General features: G+C 37.9%; 1 non-coding gene across 1 annotated transcript; it reads right to left on the minus strand.

The window, feature by feature from the left end:
• Nucleotides 1-2,043: 2,043 nt before the first annotated feature.
• On the minus strand, nt 2,044-2,151 carry LOC112774748 (small nucleolar RNA R71). Its single transcript, XR_003189211.1, has one exon. It is a non-coding gene; the product is annotated as a small nucleolar RNA R71 (small nucleolar RNA).
• Nucleotides 2,152-20,487: the final 18,336 nt, after the last annotated feature.

Here is a 20,487-nt window from a genome sequence, read left to right on the forward strand (position 1 = left end):
GCTTTAGACTAAAGAGCTTAAGATTCCTGGAACTCATATTAAAAATTTTGGAATCCTTATTTTTCTTTTTCAAAATGATTTTCGAAAAAATTAAAAGAAAATACAAAAAAAATCATAAAATCATAAAAATAAAAAATATTTCATGTTTCTTGTTTGAGTCTTGAGTCAGATTTTAAGTTTGGTGTCAATTGCATGTTCATCTTGCATTTTTCGAAAATTCATGCATTCATAGTGTTCTTCATGATCTTCAAGTTGTTCTTGGTAAGTCTTCTTGTTTGATCTTGATGTTTTCTTGTTTTGTGTCTTTTCTTGTTTTACATGTGCATTTTTGCATCCATAGAGTCTAAACATGAAAGATTTCTAAGTTTGGTGTCTTGCATGTTTTTTTTGCATATAAAATTTTTCAAAAATAAGTTCTTGATGTTCATCTTGACATTCAAAGTGTTCTTGGTGTTCATCTTGACATTCATAGCACTCTTGCATGCATTCATTATTTTGATCTAAAAATTTTCATGCATTGCATCATTTTCATGTTTTCCCTCTCATCATTAAAAATTCAAAAATAAAAAAAAATCTTTCCCTTTTTCTCTCATCAAATTCGAAAATTTGAATTGACTTTTTCAAAAATTTTTAAAAATTCAATTATTTTTATGAGCCAAATCAAATTTTCAATTTAAAAATCTAATCTTTTTCAAAATCTTTTTCAAAAATCAAATCTTTTTCACTTTTCTTATTTATTTTTGAAAATTTTCAAAAATATTTTTCAAAAATCTTTTTCTTATCTTTATCTCCTAATTTTCGAAAATAACATCATCAATTAATGTTTTGATTCAAAAACTTCAAGTTTGTTACTTGCTTGTTAAGAAAGATTCAAACTTTAAGTTCTAGAATCATATCTTGTGATTTCTTGTGAATCAAGTCATTAATTGTGATTTTAAAAATCAAATCTTTTTCAAAACTAATTTCAATCATATCTTTTCAAAAATATCTTCTTATCTTATCTTTTTCAAAAATTTGATTTCAAAATATCTTTTCTAACTTCCCATCTTCTCATCTTTTCAAAATTGATTTTCAAATTTGTTTCAACTAACTAACTAACTTTTTGTTTGTTTCTTATCTTTTTCAAAACTACCTAACTAACTCTCTCTCTCTAATTTTCGAAAATATCTTCCCTCTTTTTCAAAATTTCTTTTTAATTAATTAATTATTTTAATTTTTTATTTTAATTTTCAAAAACTACCAACCTTTTTCAAAAACTATTTTCGAAAATCACTAACCCTTTTTCAAAAATAATTTTCGAAAATCCTTCTCCCTCATCTCCTTCTAATTATTTATTTATCTACTAACACTGCTCTTCATCTCACATCACTGCTCCTATCCTTACCCTTGTGTTTGGATTCTTCATTCTTCTTCACCCCTATTCCTTTTCTTCTTTTACTAACAATAAGGAACCTCTTTACTATGACATAGAGGATTCCTCTTCTTTTCTTGTTCTCTTCTCTTTCTTATGAGCAGGAACAAGGAAAAAGGCATTCTTGTTGAAGCTGATCCAGAACCTGAAAGGACTCTGAAAAGGAAACTAAGAGAAGCTAAATTACAACAATCCAGAGACAACCTTATTGAAAATCTCGAACAAGTAAAGGAGATGGCAGCCGAACCCAACAACAATAATGCAAGGAGAATGCTTGGTGACTTTCTGCACCAAATTCCAATTTACATGGAAGAAGCATCTCCATTCCTGCCATTGGAGCAAACAACTTTGAGCTGAAACCTCAATTAGTTTCTCTGATGCAGCAGAACTGCAAGTTTCATGGACTTCCATCTAAAGATCCTTTTCAGTTCTTAACTGAATTCTTGCAGATATGTGATACTGTTAAGACTAATGGAGTAGATCCTGAAGTCTACAGGCTCATGCTTTTCCCTTTTGCTGTAAGAGACAGAGCTAGAGTATGGTTGGACTCTCAACCTAAGGATAGCCTGAACTCTTGGGATAAGCTGGTCAAGGCTTTCTTAGCCAAGTTCTTTCCTCCTCAAAAGCTGAGCAAGCTTAGAGTGGATGTTCAAACCTTCAGACAGAAAGAAGGTGAATCCCTCTATGAAGCTTGGGAGAGATACAAAGGACTGACCAAAAAGTGTCCTTCTGACATGCTTTCAGAATGGACCATCCTGGATATATTCTATGATGGTCTGTCTGAGTTATCTAAGATGTCGTTGGATACTTCTGCAGGTGGATCCATTCACCTAAAGAAAACGCCTGCAGAAGCTCAAGAACTCACTGACATGGTTGCTAATAACCAGTTCATGTACACTTCTGAGAGGAATCCTGTGAGTAATGGGACACCTCAGAAGAAGGGAGTTCTTGAAATTGATACTCTGAATGCCATACTGGCTCAGAACAAAATATTGACTCAGTAAGTTAATATGATTTCTCAGAGTCTAAATAGAATGCAAGCTGCATCCAACAGTACTCAAGAGGCGCCTTCTGAAGAAGAGGCCTATGATCCTGAGAACCCTGCAATAGCAGAGGTAAATTACTTAGGTGAACCTTATGGAAACACCTATAACTCATCATGGAGAAATCATTCAAATTTCTCATGGAAGGATCAACAAAAGCCTCAACAAGGCTTTAATAATGGTGGAAGAAACATGTTTAGCAATAGCAAGCCTTTTCCATCATCCACTCAGCAACAGACAGAGAACTCTGAACAAAATACTTCTAATTTAGCAAATTTAGTCTCTGATCTATCAAAGGCCACTGTGAGTTTCATGAATGAAACAAGGTCCTCCATTAGAAATTTGGAAGCACAAGTGGGCCAGCTGAGTAAAAGGATCACTGAAATCCCTCCTAGTACTCTTCCAAGCAATACAGAAGAAAATCCAAAAGGAGAGTGCAAGGCCATTGAATTAATCACCATGGCCGAACCTGTAAGGGAAGGAGAGGATGTGAATCCCAAGGAGGAAGACCTCCCGGGACGTCCAGTGATCAATAAGGAGTTTTCCTTTGAGGAACCAAAGGAATCTGAGGCTCATCTAGAGACCATAGAGATTCCATTAAACCTCCTTATGCCATTCATGAGCTCTGATGAGTATTCCTCTTCTGAAGAGAATGAGGATGTTACTGAAGAGCAAGTTACCAAGTACCTTGGTGCAATCATGAAGCTGAATGCCAAATTATTTGGTATTGAGACTTGGGAAGATGAACCTCCCTTGTTCACTAATGAACTAAGTGATCTGGATCAACTGACATTGCCTCAGAAGAAACAGGATCCTGGAAAGTTCGTAATACCTTGTACCATAGGCAACAAGATCTTTGAAAAGGCTCTGTGTGACCTTGGTTCAGGGATAAACCTCATGCCCCTCTCTATAATAGAGAAACTGGGAATCTATGGGGTGCAAGCTGCTAAAATCTCATTAGAGATGGCAGAAAATTCAAGAAAACAGGCTTATGGACAAGTAGAGGACGTGTTAGTAAAGGTTGAAGGCCTTTACATCCCTGCTGATTTCATAGTCCTGGATACTGGGAGGGATGAGGATGAATCCATCATCCTTGGAAGACCCTTCCTAGCCACAGCAAGAGCTGTGATTGATGTGGACAGAGGAGAATTGATCCTTCAACTAAATGAGCACAACCTTGTGTTTAAAACTCAAGGATCGCTCTCTGTACCCATGGAGAGGAAGCATAAAAAACTTCTCTCACTGCAGAGTCAACCAAAGCCCCCACAGTCAAACTCTAAGTTTGGTGTTGGGAGGCCACAACCAAACTCTAAGTTTGGTGTTGAACTCCCATATCCAAACTCTAAGTTTGGTGTTGGGGAGTCTCAATAATGCTCTGAACATCTGTGAGGCTCCATGAGAGCCTACTGTCAAGCTATTGACATTAAAGAAGCGCTTGTTGGGAGGTAACTCAATTTTTATCTAATTTTTATTTTCATGGTTTTTCATGTTTTATTAGGTTCATGATCATGTGGAGTCACAAAATAAATAAAAAAAAATTGAAAACGGAATCAAAAACAGCAGAAGAAAAATCACACCCTGGAGGAGGATCTCACTGGCGTTTAAACGCCAGTAAGAAGCATCTGGCTGGCGTTCAACGCCAGAACAGAGCATGGTTCTGGCGCTGAACGCCCAAAATGGGTAGTATCTGGGCGTTTGAACGCCAGAATTGCACCCTGGAGAAGAGCTGGCGCTGAACGCCCAGAACAAGCATGGTTCTGGCGTTCAACGCCAGAAATGGGCAACAAATGGGCGTTCAACGCCCAGAACAAGCACCAATCTGGCGCTGAGCGCCCAGAGTTGTGTGCAAGGGAATTTTGCATGCCTAATTTGGTGCAAGGTTGTAAATCCTTGAACACCTCAGGATCTGTGGACCCCATAGGATCACCTTAGGATCTGTGGACCCCACAGGATCCACACCTACCTCCACTCACTTCTCCTCATCCCTTCTGTTTTCCATTTACCACTCACATCCATACACCCACCTACCTTAAAAATTCAACATCTCTTTCCCACCCAATCCCACCCATATGGCCGAATACACATATCCCTCCATCTCCTCCATATCTTCTTCTTCTATTCTTTCTTCTTTTGCTCGAAGGCGAGCAACATTCTAAGTTTGGTGTGGTAAAAGCATAGCATTTTTGTTTTTCCATAACCATTAATGGCACCTCAAGAAAGAGGAAAGGAAAGACAATTGCTTCCACCTCTGAGCCATGGGAGATGGAAAGATTCATCTCACAAGCCCATCACTAAGAAAAGGATGGAGCAAACAAGAGAGCACATTCATGGATCTCAACAGGCACATGAAGAAGCTCATCATCAAGAAATCCCTGAGATACCTCAAGGGATGCACTTTCCTCCACAAAACTATTGGGAGCAAATCAACACCTCCCTAGGAGAATTAAGTTCCAACATGGGACAATTAAGGGTGGAACATCAAGAGCACTCTATCATCCTTCATGAAAGTAGAGAAGATCAAAAAGAAATGAGGGAGGAGCAACAAAGACAAGGAAGAGACATAGAAGAGCTCAAGGACATCATTGGTTCCTCAAGAATGAAACGCCACCATCACTAAGGTGGACTCATTCCTTGTTCTTACATTCTCTGTTTTTCGTTTTTCTATGTTAAGTGCTTATCCATGTTTGTGTCTTATTACATGATCATTAGTAGTTAGTAACTATGTCTTAAAGTTATGAATGTCCTATGAATCCATCACCTCTCTTAAATGAAAAATGTTTTAATTCAAAAGAACAAGAAGTACATGAGTTTCGAATTTATCCTTGAACTTAGTTTAATTATATTGATGTGGTGACAATATTTTTTGTTTTTCTGAATGAATGCCTGAACAGTGCATATGTCTTTTGAAGTTGTTGTTTAAGAATGTTAAATATGTTGGCTCTTGAAAGAATGATGACAAGGAGACATGTTATTTGATAATCTGAAAAATCATAAAAATGATTCTTGAAGCAAGAAAAAGCAGCAAAGAACAAAGCTTGCAGAAAAAAAATAGGCGAAAAAAAAAGAGAGCAAAAGCAAGCAGAAAAAGTCAAAAGCTCTTAAAACCAAGAGGCAAGAGCAAAAAGCCAATAACCCTTAAAACCAAAAGGCAAGGGTAATAAAAAGGATCCCAAGGCTTTGAGCATCAGTGGATAGGAGGGCCTAAAGGAATAAAATCCTGGCCTAAGCGGCTAAACCAAGCTGTCCCTAACCATGTGCTTGTGGCGTGTAGGTGTCAAGTGAAAAATTGAGACTGAGCGGTTAAAGTCAAGGTCCAAAGCAAAAAAAAAAAGAGTGTGCTTAAGAACCCTGGACACCTCTAATTGGGGACTTTAGCAAAGCTGAGCCACAATCTGAAAAGGTTCACCCAGTTATGTGTCTGTGGCATTTATATATCCGGTGGTAATACTGGAAAACAAAGTGCTTAGGGCCACGGCCAAGACTCATAAAATAGTTGTGTTCAAGAATCATCACACTGAACTAGGAGAATCAATAACACTATCTGAACTCTGAGTTTCTATAGATGCCAATCATTCTGAACTTCAATGGATAAAGTGAGATGCCAAAACTATTCAAGAGGCAAAAAGCTACAAGTCCCGCTCATTTAATTGGAGATATATTTCATTGATAGTTTGGAATTTATAGTATATTCTCTTTTTTTATCCTATTTGATTTTCAGTTGCTTGGGGACAAGCAACAATTTAAGTTTGGTGTTGTGATGAGCAGATAATTTATACGCTTTTTGGCATTGTTTTTAGTATGTTTTTAGTAGAATCTCGTTACTTTTAGGGATATTTTCATTAGTTTTTATGTTAAATTCACATTTCTGGACTTTACTATGAGTTTGTGTCTTTTTCTGTGATTTCAGGTATTTTCTGGCTGAAATTGAGGGACTTGAGCAAAAATCAGATTCAGAGGTAGAAGAAGGACTGCTGATGCTGTTGGATTCTGACCTCCCTGCACTCAAAATGAATTTTCTGGAGCTACAGAACTCAAAATGCCGCGCTTCCAATTGCGTTGAAAAGTAGACATCCAGAGCTTTCCAGAAATATATAATAGTTCATACTTTGGCTGCGTTTAGATGACGTAAAAGAGCGTTGAACGCCAGTTCTACGCTGCTGTCTGGAGTTAAACGCCAGAAACAAGTCACAAACCAGAGTTGAACGCCAGAAACACGTTACAACCTGGCGTTCAACTCCAGAAAGAGCCTCTGCACGTGTAACATTCAAGCTCAGCCCAAGCACACACCAAGTGGGCCCCGGAAGTGGATTTATGCATCAATTACTTACTTCTGTAAACCCTAGTAACTAGTTTAGTATAAATAGGACCTTTTACTATTGTATTTGACATCCTGGATTGTATTTTTGATCCTGTGATCACGTTTTGGGGGCTGGCCATTCGGCCATGCCTGAACCTTTCACTTATGTATTTTCAACGGTAGAGTTTCTGCACTCCATAGATTAAGGTGTGGAGCTCTGCTGTTCCTCAAAGATTAATGCAAAGTACTACTGTTTTTCTATTCAATTCAACTTATTCCACTTCTAAGTTATTCATTCGCACTTCAACCTGAATGTGATGAATGTGACAATCATCATCATTCCCTATGAACGCATGCCTGAAAACCACTTCCGTTCTACCTTAGATTGAATGAGTATCTCTTGGATCTCTTAATCAGGATCTTCGTGGTATAAGCTAGATTGATGGCGGCATTCATGAGAGTCCGGAAAGTCTAAACCTTGTCTGTGGTATTCCGAGTAGGACTCTGGGATTGAATGACTGTGACGAACTTCAAACTCGCGAGTGCTGGACGTAGTGACAGACGCAAAAGGAGGGTGAATCCTATTCCAGTATGATCGAGAACCTCAGATGATTAGCCGTGCTGTGACAGAGCATTTGGACCATTTTCACAAGAGGATAGGATGCAGCCATTGACAAGGGTGATGCCTCCAGAAGATTAGCCATGCAGTGACAGCGCATCGGACCATTTTCCATAGAGGATTAAAAGTAGCCATTGACAACGGTGATGTCCTTACATAAAGCCAGCCATGGAAAAGAGTAAGATTGATAGGATAAAGACAGCAGGAAAGCAGAGGTTCAGAGGAACGAAAGCATCTCTATGCGCTTATCTGAAATTCTCACAATGATTTACATAAGTATTTCTATCCTTATTTTATTTATATTTTCGAAAACTCCATAACTATTTTATATCCGCCTGACTGAGATCTACAAGGTGACCATAGCTTGCTTCAAGCCGACAATCTTCGTGGGATCGACCCTTACTCACGTAAGGTTTATTACTTGGACGACCCAGTGCACTTGCTGGTTAGTTGTATCGAAGTTGTGAATGAAAAACAATTTATTAAGACGTGTGTACAGAGTTTTTGGCACCGTTGCCTGAGATCACAATTTCGTGCACCAATTTGCATACTTTAAAAAAAAAAAACGCCACGCGACGCGACCGCATCAGCGACGCGTCCGCGTCGCAAGGAGAGGGGAGAAAATAAAAACGAACAGAGAGTCACCCTGGAGCGTGGCTGGAGGCGTCCCAGTGGCACCAATCGACCCACGCGACCGCGTCGCTTGGGAATAATGGCCTCCCACGCGACCGCGTGACCCACGCAGCCGCGTGCCCTGATTTTTCGACGTAAAAAGGGTGCACAATGAATTATTGTGCGAGAGTGATGCTGGATTGGTGCTGAACGCACAATTCTACCCACGTGGACGCATGGCCCACGCGTCTGCGTCGTTTCCTTCTGAAGCCCACTCACGCGATCGCATGCCCCACGCGATCGCGTCACCCTAAATTTGGCAAATATATCAATTCGAACAGAGAGTTGTGCAGGCGCGAGGCTGCACTCGCGCCAGAAGCACAACATGGGTCACATGACCGTGTGACCGACGCGACCGCGTCACTTGAACTAAAGCGCAATCGCGCGAACGCGTGCCCCACGCGGCTGCGTCACTTGTGCCGCACAGCTCAAACTTAATTGCCAAAATATCTTATCTTTTTTCTCTCCAAATCCTAATTTTTCTTTTCCCTTCTTATTTCTTCCTTCTCCCTTCTTCCTTCTATCTCCCCTTTCACTCTCTCTCTCTCACCTCCATTAACAAGGTTTTATTTTCTTCTTCCCTCTTTCCTTTTCTATCATTCTTCTTATTTTTTATGTTATTTTCTTTTCTTTCCTTTTTCTTTTCATTATCCATATTTTCTTTCTTCTTCTTTCCTTTTTACATGGTGTTAGAATTTTATTTGAGTCATTATTCCTCATTATATGCTTGTGGGGTGTTGCAAATTGTTTGGCAATTATATATTATTTTCTTTAAAGGGTTGCTTGCATGTTCACTCTAATACTTTCTATACCTTATTCACCATGCATGCTATGTGTTTGTGAAAAAGCCCATAGGGCATTATGCACTTCTCTACATTATTCTATGCTTGCTTTTCATAAACTCCCTCTACTATTGTATTAATTACATTTAATTGTCAATACAAACGTGATGGTTTGCTACAAAGTGATGCTTGATCTATGCTACTCATGCCCTTTTCCGGCATGCCAATAAACACCTTGCATTCACTTGTCATTATATGCACTAGCTATTTTCCACTGATAACTTTTCACATGTACTCATGAGCATGTGTTAATGTCAGTTACCTCCTAATGTGTATCCATCACCACCTTTTCCGTTCTCTTCCTTGCTATATATCTCTTTGAATTTAATTTACTTTCTCTCCCTTTTTCAGGATGGCCACCAAGAAAGGAAAAGAGAAAGCTACTCCCAAACCCCCAGCAAGAAGAGGAACTAAAAGAGCACTAGTGGCAGAGCCTTCTTCAACTGCAGTCAAGTCCTCAACAAAAAGAGTTAAGAGGATCATAAAGGTTGATGAAAAGGAGAAAGCCTTTCAAGCAAAGGACACTGCACGATTTCCCAATCGCTACTATGAGCAGATGTTCCCCATCCTGGCTGAAAGGAGCTACAACAACGAACACCTTCTTATCCTCCCACCCAATATTGCTACTTTTGTTAAGCCACAAATTGAACGAAGACATTGGGGTTTCCTACAGAGACAGCCAAGGCAGATCAATCTTTCTTGGGTAGTCGAGTTCTACTCTAACTTCTACCTGCCTACCCTGCAGTCTGTCTTTGTCCGTCAGAAGCAAGTCCCCATTACAGAAGAGGCCATTCAAAAAGCTTTAGGTCTTCCCCCTATTCTAGAAGGATTGGACGCCTTTCAAGAAGCTGCACTCAAGTGCCAGATGTACTAATTTAAATGGGACGATGTTCTCAGAGTTATCGCACTACCTGGCAGCCGTTGGATCTACGGATACCATCGTACCCGCCCTAAGGGAATATCGGCTTCAACACTTACCTTGGAGGCTCGCGTATGAGCACAGATCATGTCCCATTACGTATTTTCGAGCACTCACGAGTCCTCCTTCACTGCGGACATGGCCGTTCTACTATGGTGCATCCTTACAGACCAGCCTCTGAATCTACCAAGACATATCCGGGATGCCATGGGACACGTACAAATTGCGGGCAACCTACCTTTTCCCGCTTTAGTCTCAGATCTTGTCTCAGCAGCCGGAGTCTCCTACAGAGTTGGGGACACCAAAGCCATGCTTCCACGGGATGATCAGTATGTCCCTAACGGAAAATACCTTAGACCTCCAGCAGCCACTACAAGCCTTCCTACTGCACCGGTTGAAGATATTCCTTCTTCAACACCACAAGCACCTACAACAGACGCACTGCTCCATCAGATAATCGAAAGGTTGGATCGGCAAGAACAGAAAGCAAAGTTAAGAGAGCTCTATAACGAGCGCCAATTCAAATACTTCAAGGAGCTACTCAAGGGACACTTCAAGGACTCAGGCACTCCGGACTCCACTTCTTTTACCAGCACAGGGAGCCATGATGGTCCCGACTGTGGAGATACTGCTACCAGCCCACCCCTGTTCCTGACAGATGGCACCGAGGACGGTGCAAAGCCTTAAGTGTGGGGAGGTCGGTCAGTACCTGACTTCCGGAGGTAATTTCTCTTCTCTAGCACCAATAAATTAGGATATTTTAGTTAGATTTTCTTTCTTTTATAGAATAGGATAAATTGCATAGTAATAGGTTAGTTGCATGCATGTTCTACTTGATTATAAAGACAATAAGTTTCTTCTAAGACTCTATCTTTGGAACAAAATTTCACTAATTTTTTAAAAAAATTTTTATGATAAATCTGCTTGAAGTTGTATTTGGAACATGATTTTTGAGCTAAAGAACACACAACCTGTGAAGATTTGAGCCTTTATGCATGGTTACATTATTTAACCATAAATATTTTATTCTTGTATGTTTACTTCTCTATGATTGTAATCTATATTTTGTTTCATCCTATATGTCCAATATTTATTATATTTGTATGCTTGCATATGATTGAGGCCATTTTTTGTTTAAACTCACTTATCCAAATTAAGCCTACCCTTTTCAACTACCTTTGTTAACCACTTTGAGCCTTTAAATCCCGTTTGTTCTATATTTCACCACATTACTAGCCTTAAGCGGAAAAACAATTATATATCCCAAATTGAATCTTTGGTTAGCTTAAGATAGAATTGTGTGTGCTAGTTAAATATGGGAAACTGTGGGAACAAAAGTTATTAAGGGAATGTATCATGATAATGCAATGGGAATTTGGATACCTACTCATGTGAAAATATAAGAATTAAAAATCTATGTGCATTGATAAGCTATGTTTATTTTTATGTCTATACAAAAAAAAATCAATAAATAAATAAGGGGACAAAATCACCCCAATGCTGAATTAAGAATTCAAAGATCAATGCACATATGATAAAATTAAAATAAAAAGTTAATACATGAGTGTGGAATGTAAAAGGGAATTCTGGGTAGCTAGGTATGAATTCTAAGGTTACATTAAATATATATAGGTTGGGTTAAAGCTTGGATTAATTAAAGATTCAATTTATAAGCTCACTTAACCATATATGTATCCCTACCCCTACCTTGGCCCCATTACAACCTTGAAAAGACCTCATGATGTTTGCATTGGTATATTAACTGTTGTTGATTGGTTAGGAGAAAAACAAAAGTTAGAGAGCATGATTAGAGAAGGATAGAGTGATTACCCTATACACTAGAGAGATTAGAGCGTACATACATCATCAGTGAGGGTTCAATGCTTGAATTTCCATGTTCCCTGCTTTCATGAGCTATCTTCTTGCACTTTTATCTGTCTTACTGTATAATGATAGAATTAGTGGAATTTGATTTGCAATTGTTTTGAAGAGCCTATTTACTTTTGACCAAGTGGGCAAGAATCATATAGTTGCATTCATGTATATAGGATTGCATTGCATTGCATGGGTTTTTACATGTTCATACTTATTTATTTTATCTCCTTCAATTAAGCATGAGGACATGCTAATGTTTAAGTGTGGCGAGGTTGATAAACCACTATTTTATGGTTTATATTGTGTTTAATTGTGTGGTTTTTATCATGATCCTTACCCACTTATTCATTAAAATAGCATGCATTTACATTTCCTTCCTAAAATTATTACATGATTGAAAACTGCTTCCTAGAGACTTTTAATTATGCATTTTAATTCTCCTTTATTCCATTCGATGCCGTGATCTGTGTGTTAAGTGTTTCAGGCTTTATAGGGCATGAATGAGTTGGAGATTGGAAAGGAAGCTAGCAAAAATGGAAGGAACACAAGAAATTGAGGAGATAACCAGCGAGAAGTGACGCGGCCGCATGGCTCACGCGACCACGCGGAAGAGGAGAAATCGCAGTGATGCGGCCGCATGGCTCACGCGACCGCGCGGAATGGAAAAGCTCAAGCGACGCGGAGGTGTGGATGACGCGAACGCGTGGCATGGAAAAACGCAAATGACGCGTCCGCATGGATGACGCGATCGCGTGACATGCGCGATCTGCATAATCTGCAGAATTCGCTGGGGGCGATTTTGGACCCTATTTTGACCCAGTTTTCGGCCCAGAATAGCAGACTAGAGCCAGAGAACATGCAGAAACCGGAGAGAACATTCATTCCACACAGTTTTTTAGTTTTAGATCTAGTTTACTCCTCCTCTAGGTTTTCTCTCCATACATTCATAGTTCTTAGGATTTAATTTTCTCTTACTTTTTGGCATTGGAACACTGAGAAGAGTTATTACCTCATCAAGACTTCGTCATTCTAGTTCGTTTTCTTTACTTGGCTTTACTCTTCCATGTTCTTTGCTTTGTTTAATTTTACCATTGGAATATTTTTAGGATTATTTAATACAATGATCACTTTTATTTTTAATTGACTATTTTGATTTTTATTTACAATGTCTTTCTTTAATTCCTCTTCATATGCTATGAATTTTACATTCACCATGAGCGAGTAGTTCCCTAACTTGATGGGGAGTTGATTGAAAGGAACCCTTGAGTTGGAAAGCTTAAAAGAAAGATTGTAATTGGGTTTATGGTTGGATTGCCTTCTAGTCACTAACACCCATCTCTTTTAATTAAGTGGATTGCAACTTGTGAACAGACGTAGCATTCCAACTTGTTTGACTTTCCCTTACCTAGTAAAGGATGACTAAACAGGACAACCTTTAATTGTCAATTAATCTTGAGAGTATTCCAACAATAATAGGGATTCCAACTAACCAACTCCCAGTCAAGGCTTTTATTTACATTATTCAAATTCACCAATTTAATTTCCTGTTTACTCAACTCAAACCTTTTTGAAAATATCTGATTAATAAAATAGCACACTTTTCTGCAACTCGTTGGGAGACGACCTGGGACTCATACTCCCAGTAATTCAATTTCAATTTTCTGTAACACCTTTTTAAATTGATAGGCAGATTTCTGGCGAGTTAAGAACTATACTTGCAACGTATATAAATTAACAATTTTTAATTCACCAATTTCTGCCCGCATCAGTTAGCATATGACCCCAGAGTCCTTCTGGACTGTTCATTTTCATTTAGGTCCATGATGGATAAAATGAAATTGATATGAATTGCAAACAAAATATATTTTTGTTTTTATTTTATTTAAGTAGAACAAACCGAATTATTAAGATAAATAAAAATAATAAGATAAAATAAAATAATTAGAAATTAAAATGTAAATTTCGAAAACCAAGAGAAAAATAAATTTGAAAACAAAAATAAATACTTAATTAAGAAGATTTGAAAAATGTTGGATATGATTTTTGAAAAAGATTTTGAATTTTGAAATTTCAAAACTAAGATAAGATAGAATAGAAAGTTTTAAAATTAAAATATGAAATTTTAAAGGAAAATTCGAAAATCAATTAAAATAAAGAGAAAAGATATTTTTGAATTTAATGAAAAAAGAGAAAAACAGTAAAAATGATACCAAACTTAAAATTTTAGATCAAAACAAAAGAAACAAACAGGAAAACTTTGAATACCACGATGAACGCTAAGAACAACTTTTGAAAAGTTTTTAAGAAAACAGAAACACAAAGGACACCAAACTTAAAAATTGAAACTAAACTCAAACAGAAAAACTCAATTATTAGTTTATAAAAATTTCCGAAAAAATTTGAAAAAGAAAATAAGGATTTAAAAATTTTTAACCAAAAACAATAATAGAAGACTCTAAACCAAAAAGAAAAATTTTCCTAATCTAAGCAACAAAATAAACCGTCAGTTGTCCAAACTCGAACAATCCCCGGCAACGGCGCCAAAAACTTGGTGCACGAAATCACAATCACACTTTTGCAATTCCGCACAACTAACCAGCAAGTGCACTGGGTCGTTCAAGTAATACCTTACGTGAATAAGGGTCGATCCCACGGAGATTGTCGGCTTGAAGCAAGCTATGGTTATTTTGTAATTTTTAGTCAGGAAGTTAATAATAAAAATGATTAGGTTTATGAAGAGTAAATAGCATAAATTAAATAATACTTGTTATGCAGTAATGGAGAACAGATTGAGGATTTGGAGATGCTCTGTCTTCTGAATCTCTGCTTTCCTACTGTCTTCTTCTTCACGCACGCAAGGCTCCTTCCATGGCAAGCTGTATGTTGGTAGATCACCGTTGTCAATGGCTACCATCCGTCCTCTCAGTGAAAATGGTCCAAATGTGCTGTCACCGCATGGCTAATCATCTGTCGGTTCTCACTCATGTTGGAATAGGATCCATTGATCCTTTTGCGTCTGTCACTATGCCTAGCACTCGTGAGTTTGAAGCTCGTCACAGTCATCCCATCCCAGATCCTACTCGGAATACCACAGACAAGGTTTAGACTTTCCGGATTTCAGGAATGGCCGCCAATAATTCTATCCTATACCACGAAGACTCTGATCTCACAGATTCGAATGCTCTGTTGTCAGGAGATGCAATCAAACACGTGAACCAGGAATCAAAGAGATACACACTCAATCTAAGGTAGAACGGAAATGGTTGTCAAGCACGCATTCATAGGTTGAGAATGGTGATGAGTGTCACGGATCATCACATTCATCATGGTTAAGTACGAGCGAGTATCTTAGAACAGAAACAAGCGTGATTGAATAGAAAACAGAAATAATTGCATTAATCCATCAAGACACAGCAGAGCTCCTCACCCCCAACCATGGAGTTTAGAGACTCATGCCGTAGAGGATACAAAGTTCAGATGTGAAATGTCATGAGGTGCAAAATAAATCTCTAAAAGTAGTTTTTATACTAAACTAGTAGCTAGGGTTACATAAAATAAGTAACTAAGTGCAGATAGTGCAAAAATCCACTTCCGGGCCCACTTGGTGTGTGCTTGGGCTGAGCATTGAAGCCTTCACGTGTAGAGACTTCTCTTGGAGTTAAACGCCAGGTTGCAGCCTGTTTCTGGCGTTTAACTCTGGTTTGTAACCTGTTTCTGACGTTTAACTTCAGAATAGGGTAGGAAGTTGGCGTTTGATCGCTAGTTTGCGTCATCAAAACTCGGACAAAGTATGGACTATTATATATTGCTGAAAAGCCCTAGATGTCTACCTTCCAACGAAATTAAGAGCGCGCCAATCGGGCTTCTGTAGCTCCAGAAAATCCATTTCGAGTGCAGAGAGGTCAGAATCCAACAGCATCTGCAGTCATTTTTCAGCCTCTGAATAAGATTTTTACTCAAGTCCCTCAATTTCAGCCAGAAAATACCTGAAATCACAGAAAAATACATAAACTCATAGTAAAGTCTAGAAATGTGAATTTTGAATAAAAACTAATAAAAATATACTAAAAAGTAATTAAAACATACTAAAAACTACCTAAAAACAATGCCAAAAAGCATATAAATTATCCGCTCATCATTACCACATTATATCTTTTTAGGGGGAGTTAATGTCAAATCAAAATCTTTTCTCATACTCTCTCCCTTGATTCAAGGAAAAGATCTTTTAGTTACTTTTAAATTTTATAAAAGGATTTCCTTGATGGTAACCGCTCCAGTAATTGCCCATTATTCCATTATCCCTTTCTCCACTCAGCATTAAATGCAGTTATAACCTCTCTCTATTCACCAATCCATTCGGCCATCCCTTCATTTTCTAACCCTTTTCTTCATTTTTCTATCATGAAAAAGAAGTTGGCATCCAGAAAAAGTAACCGAACCCCTGCCTTCAAAATTCATCCTTCCTCTACTACTCTCCAAACACACACTCATATTCACATACATTCTACTTCATCTTCATCCCCTTCTTCACAATCAACCGAAGCCATGAGGAGGAAAGTGATTGCTTAGAAAACCTCTTCTCGCAAAAAGATTGGAAAAGAAAAGGAGCCTGTGATAGAAGAAGAAGAAGAGTCACAATCTTCTCTACCTCCTTCACCTCCACAGAAATCAACTCCTCATCCATCTGGCCGAAGCTCTCAGCGTCCAAAAGGTTATGTTCTGTGCTACACAAGAGAACCTCCAAATCTGGATTCCTTAGACTTCAAGAATAAGTTCAACAAAAATCACTCCCACTTTGATCCGGCATGATTCAACTCTTGCGCTGCCTACGAGTTCCATGGCCAAGTTCTGATCAACCGACATCTATGTGCCTCTCACATAGTGAATCTGGAAACCCTGAGTGCAAAAGGCATTGACTTCATTGCTTTGTTTGATAATCTCAAGTGGACTCCTTTGTTCAAGATTCAAAAGCCAGTTTATCCTAACTTGGTTCGCGAGTTCTACGCGAACATGATGTACCATGATGGAGCAATTCACTCTTATGTAAAGAAGGTCCATTTGACTCTGAACAGGGAGACTATCAGTGCTGCTTTAGGGTATACTGATAAAGGAGCCACTGCATATATGTCAGAAAAGTGGGACTCTCAAGTTGAGATCTCCTACCAGATTGCTCTAACCCAAGTCTGTGAGAATTTCTCTGCACTGGATGGGACTGTTCTGACTCACAAAGCTCTTGGTCTAGTAAGAGCTCTCCTTCACTGCATTATCAACCACATCCTGATGCCACAAAGCGGTTCCTTTTAGAGAGTGACAGTTTGTGATACCCTGGTTTTGTTTGCTATTCTCACTTCCTCATCTATTTCATTTGCATATTTAATGGTTCGTCATATGTAGGACTGCGTACGTAGTGATAAAAAGGCAAATCTTCCTTATGGTATTTTTCTCACATGTATCTTTGAACATTTTCATGTTGATTTACTAAATGAGCCTGTAGAAAACAGGGTGTCTGCCATCAAAGGAGGCGGAGTTTCTGGATCCAGGAAAGGTAACAAAGGCAAAAGCTCAATGCCAGCCATGTCAATTGACAATGATCTAGAAAGTGGTCTTTCTGAGCCATCTAAGCTTGCAGAGTCACTCAAGGACGTTGTAAATGAGCTTTCTCATATGTCTAAATTGATGGCACGTTCCTTCAATGAAGCTCGAAAGATGGCTTACCAAAATGAAAAAGCTTGGAATAAGTGTAATGAAAGGATCAATCTGATTCTCCAAATCTTTTAAAAGGATCTGGCTCCCTCCGACAAAGACAATGACTTTTCTGACTCTAATGTGAATTTGTCCGATGCTTAGGCTCACTGCTGCCCATTTTCTGAACAATTTCTAATTTTCTGTTTTTTAGTACTATTTTTTTATTTTGTTGACTGTACTTGATACTCTGGACCTTTTTGTTTTGGTTTAAATAAATATTCTATATTTTGGCATGTTGTTATCATTTGTTTTGTAGGACCCCCATTGATGACAAAAGGGGGGAGGAATTAAAAGGAGAAAAGAAGCAGGGCTGACTCTATGGTTTAACTGAAAACAGGGGCTGAAATCTGAATGATTAATGATTACCCATGTGCTTGCTCAAATTTTCTATTTCTATGGTTTATGCTCTGATTTCTTATTTATGCTCTGATTTCTGCTTTATCATGTTCTTAATTTGTTTGTGCTCTGATTTTTTCTGATCTGATATTCATTGCCATTTTTATGAAGCTTTGTTGTTAATATTAAATCTCAAAAAATGCTTCATAGAGCCTGAATTATTGTTTTGTTTGGCAAGAAATTTTACTTAGCAGGAAATAATTGTGAACATGTTGATCTAAGTATGTTGAATCTTGTTTATTTGTTGCTATGTACTCTGAAAGTACTCTAGCATAATTTGTTTTGTTGAGCAAAAATATTGGTGAAAAGATAACAAATCAGATTTTGTTTATCTTAATATATATGCTCAAAAACTAAAATGTTCAACATTCTCTTGTATCATATGTTGAATACATTCTAGAATATACAAAAGCTTGTTATAGGTAATGCTCCCATTAATCAAATAGCAAATATTAAAGGGGAGCTATGTGATAAGTTGAAAGGGGGAGGATCCAAAATCTTCAAGGAAGTACTTTTAATCCTTACCCTAATTCAATTCAATTTTTTAATAATATTTGTCATCAAAGGGGAGATTGTTGAGTTTGAAAAACTTAAAATTATTGTGATGATCAAACATTGTTAATAATATCATTTACAAAATTGTTAATTTAATTGTTAGTTATTATCAACTTAATTACCAATTGGTGGTTTAACAATTTTGTTGAGATGTGCAGATTTTGATATTGGACCACAAGAAAATCTAAGCCCAATATAAGGATGAGGTTCAGCCTTAGCAAAAATAAATTCCAAGCAAAGTGGCTGAATTATCTTTGTTGCATAAGCAAATGCTTATTGGGCCAAGGAATTAATGGGAAGCCCAAAACAAATTCCTTTTTGATCCAACAAAGTGTTGGTCCAAAATTAAAAGAAAAGAGAAAGAAAATGGTGCATGCTTCCCACGGTTACCTACTCCGACTTTGAAATGGAATTCAAAAATAATTAAATGGATTTAAGTGCATTGGTAACATGAAAGAGAAAGTTAAAATTAATTTGATTGCTTTTAATGAGTTACACATTACTAAGCATGGGGAGTGGGAAATTAATATCTTTTAATTTCATTCATCAATTATATTGAAAGCTTTTCACTCTTCTCTCTCTTCTCTCTCTAGTTTTGGTTACTTCACTGACAGGAAAGAAGCTTGAAGATGCAAGCTATCAGAGGTAGAAGCAGAGAAGCTATGAACAAGCAAGAGGTCAATGTGATGATGGCCTTGAAAAAAGAAGATCTACAGTATGGTGTGGCTGAGATCCTTACCACAAAAGGTAAGATGTGGTGAGGAAGTCTCAAGATCTCCATACCTAGAAATGGAAGCAATCTATTTTGGCTAGAGAAGAAGATCTCTGGGGTATGGCTCGTCTCTATTTTTTGTTCATCCATCACAGAAGGTAGCTACCGTAGCTACGTGGAGGAGGAAGCAGAAGTGGAGCAGAAGGAGCTGTCAAGGATCAAGTATTCATCAAGGGTCAGAAATCCTTCTTGGGAACCAAGTCAAGATGGAAGGCTCAGATTGATGAAGCCTGAAGAAAAGGGATGAGAGAGAGGTAATTGCATGTTGGTTTTAGCTTTCGGTTCCCTCTCTCTTCTCTTTGTCCGAACCGGTTTTGGTGTTGAAGAAGAAGAAGTTGGCTCAGTTGAACCGTTTTAACCTTGGAGGCTTCCCCTTCTATAATAAGGGTGAACAGCCAAGGCTTGAGACAAGGAGAGAAAGCACAAAGTTCTCATAGCTACTCAAGCTAACAGAAGTTCTTCTTCTTTAATGTGTTTTATTTTGTATTTTCTTTAGTTTTGTCTGTCTGAGTCTCATGGTGAAAAAGGCAAACAGAGTGAGGTTTGTAAGAAAAATCCAGTGAGAGAAAAAAGGCAGAGTGTACAATATTAAAGAAAAAGTCATAGATGTCTTAAAGGTCCTTTGTACATCTATGTGTTGTGTATCATGATTCTGTGGGAATTCCCTTGCAAGTTGGGTTAGCACTTAGCAGTTGAAAGCTTGGTAGGTGACCAAGTCAGGTTCAGGATTGGGGATAAATTCTGGTCTTGTCCCGGATAGGAAGGGTAGTTCCTAGGGAGAATTGGTGTCTGTAATCTGTTTGATTATAGTGAAATTCCATCATTGATTGTGATGGAGACTGGACGTAGGCTGCATTGCACTTAGCAGCTGAACCAGGATACTTCTTGGTGTGATTCTCTCTTTCTCTTCTACTCCATTTCAGTTTTTGTTGCTAAGGAGACAAAATTGAAAAATATCTCCTGACTAGGTACGAGACAAAAAAAAAATGTCTCGTGTCTGGTTATGAGACAAAATGCAGAAAAATCTCCTGAAGCTAGTTTGAAAGGCAGCAAGTATTACTCAGCAAAAAAAGGGCTAAGATTCAACTCCCCTTCTCTTAGCCACTGATTACCATCAACTCATAATATCCATAATTCATACACAAAACATCCGTAATTTCATATTAATAACATCCATAATTTTGTACTCATAATATTCATAATTTCATACATATGATGTCTATAATTAATAAATTTTTATAATTGCTATTACAAAGTTTTTAAACTATGTGTCTTATTGTATTCTTCAAATTATCTCATATGTGCACTAATAGATCATGATTTTAATTATTGTAATATTTT

Source organism: Arachis hypogaea, chromosome 18, assembly GCF_003086295.3.
Source record: "Arachis hypogaea cultivar Tifrunner chromosome 18, arahy.Tifrunner.gnm2.J5K5, whole genome shotgun sequence".
Taxonomy (NCBI): Eukaryota; Viridiplantae; Streptophyta; class Magnoliopsida; order Fabales; family Fabaceae; genus Arachis; species Arachis hypogaea.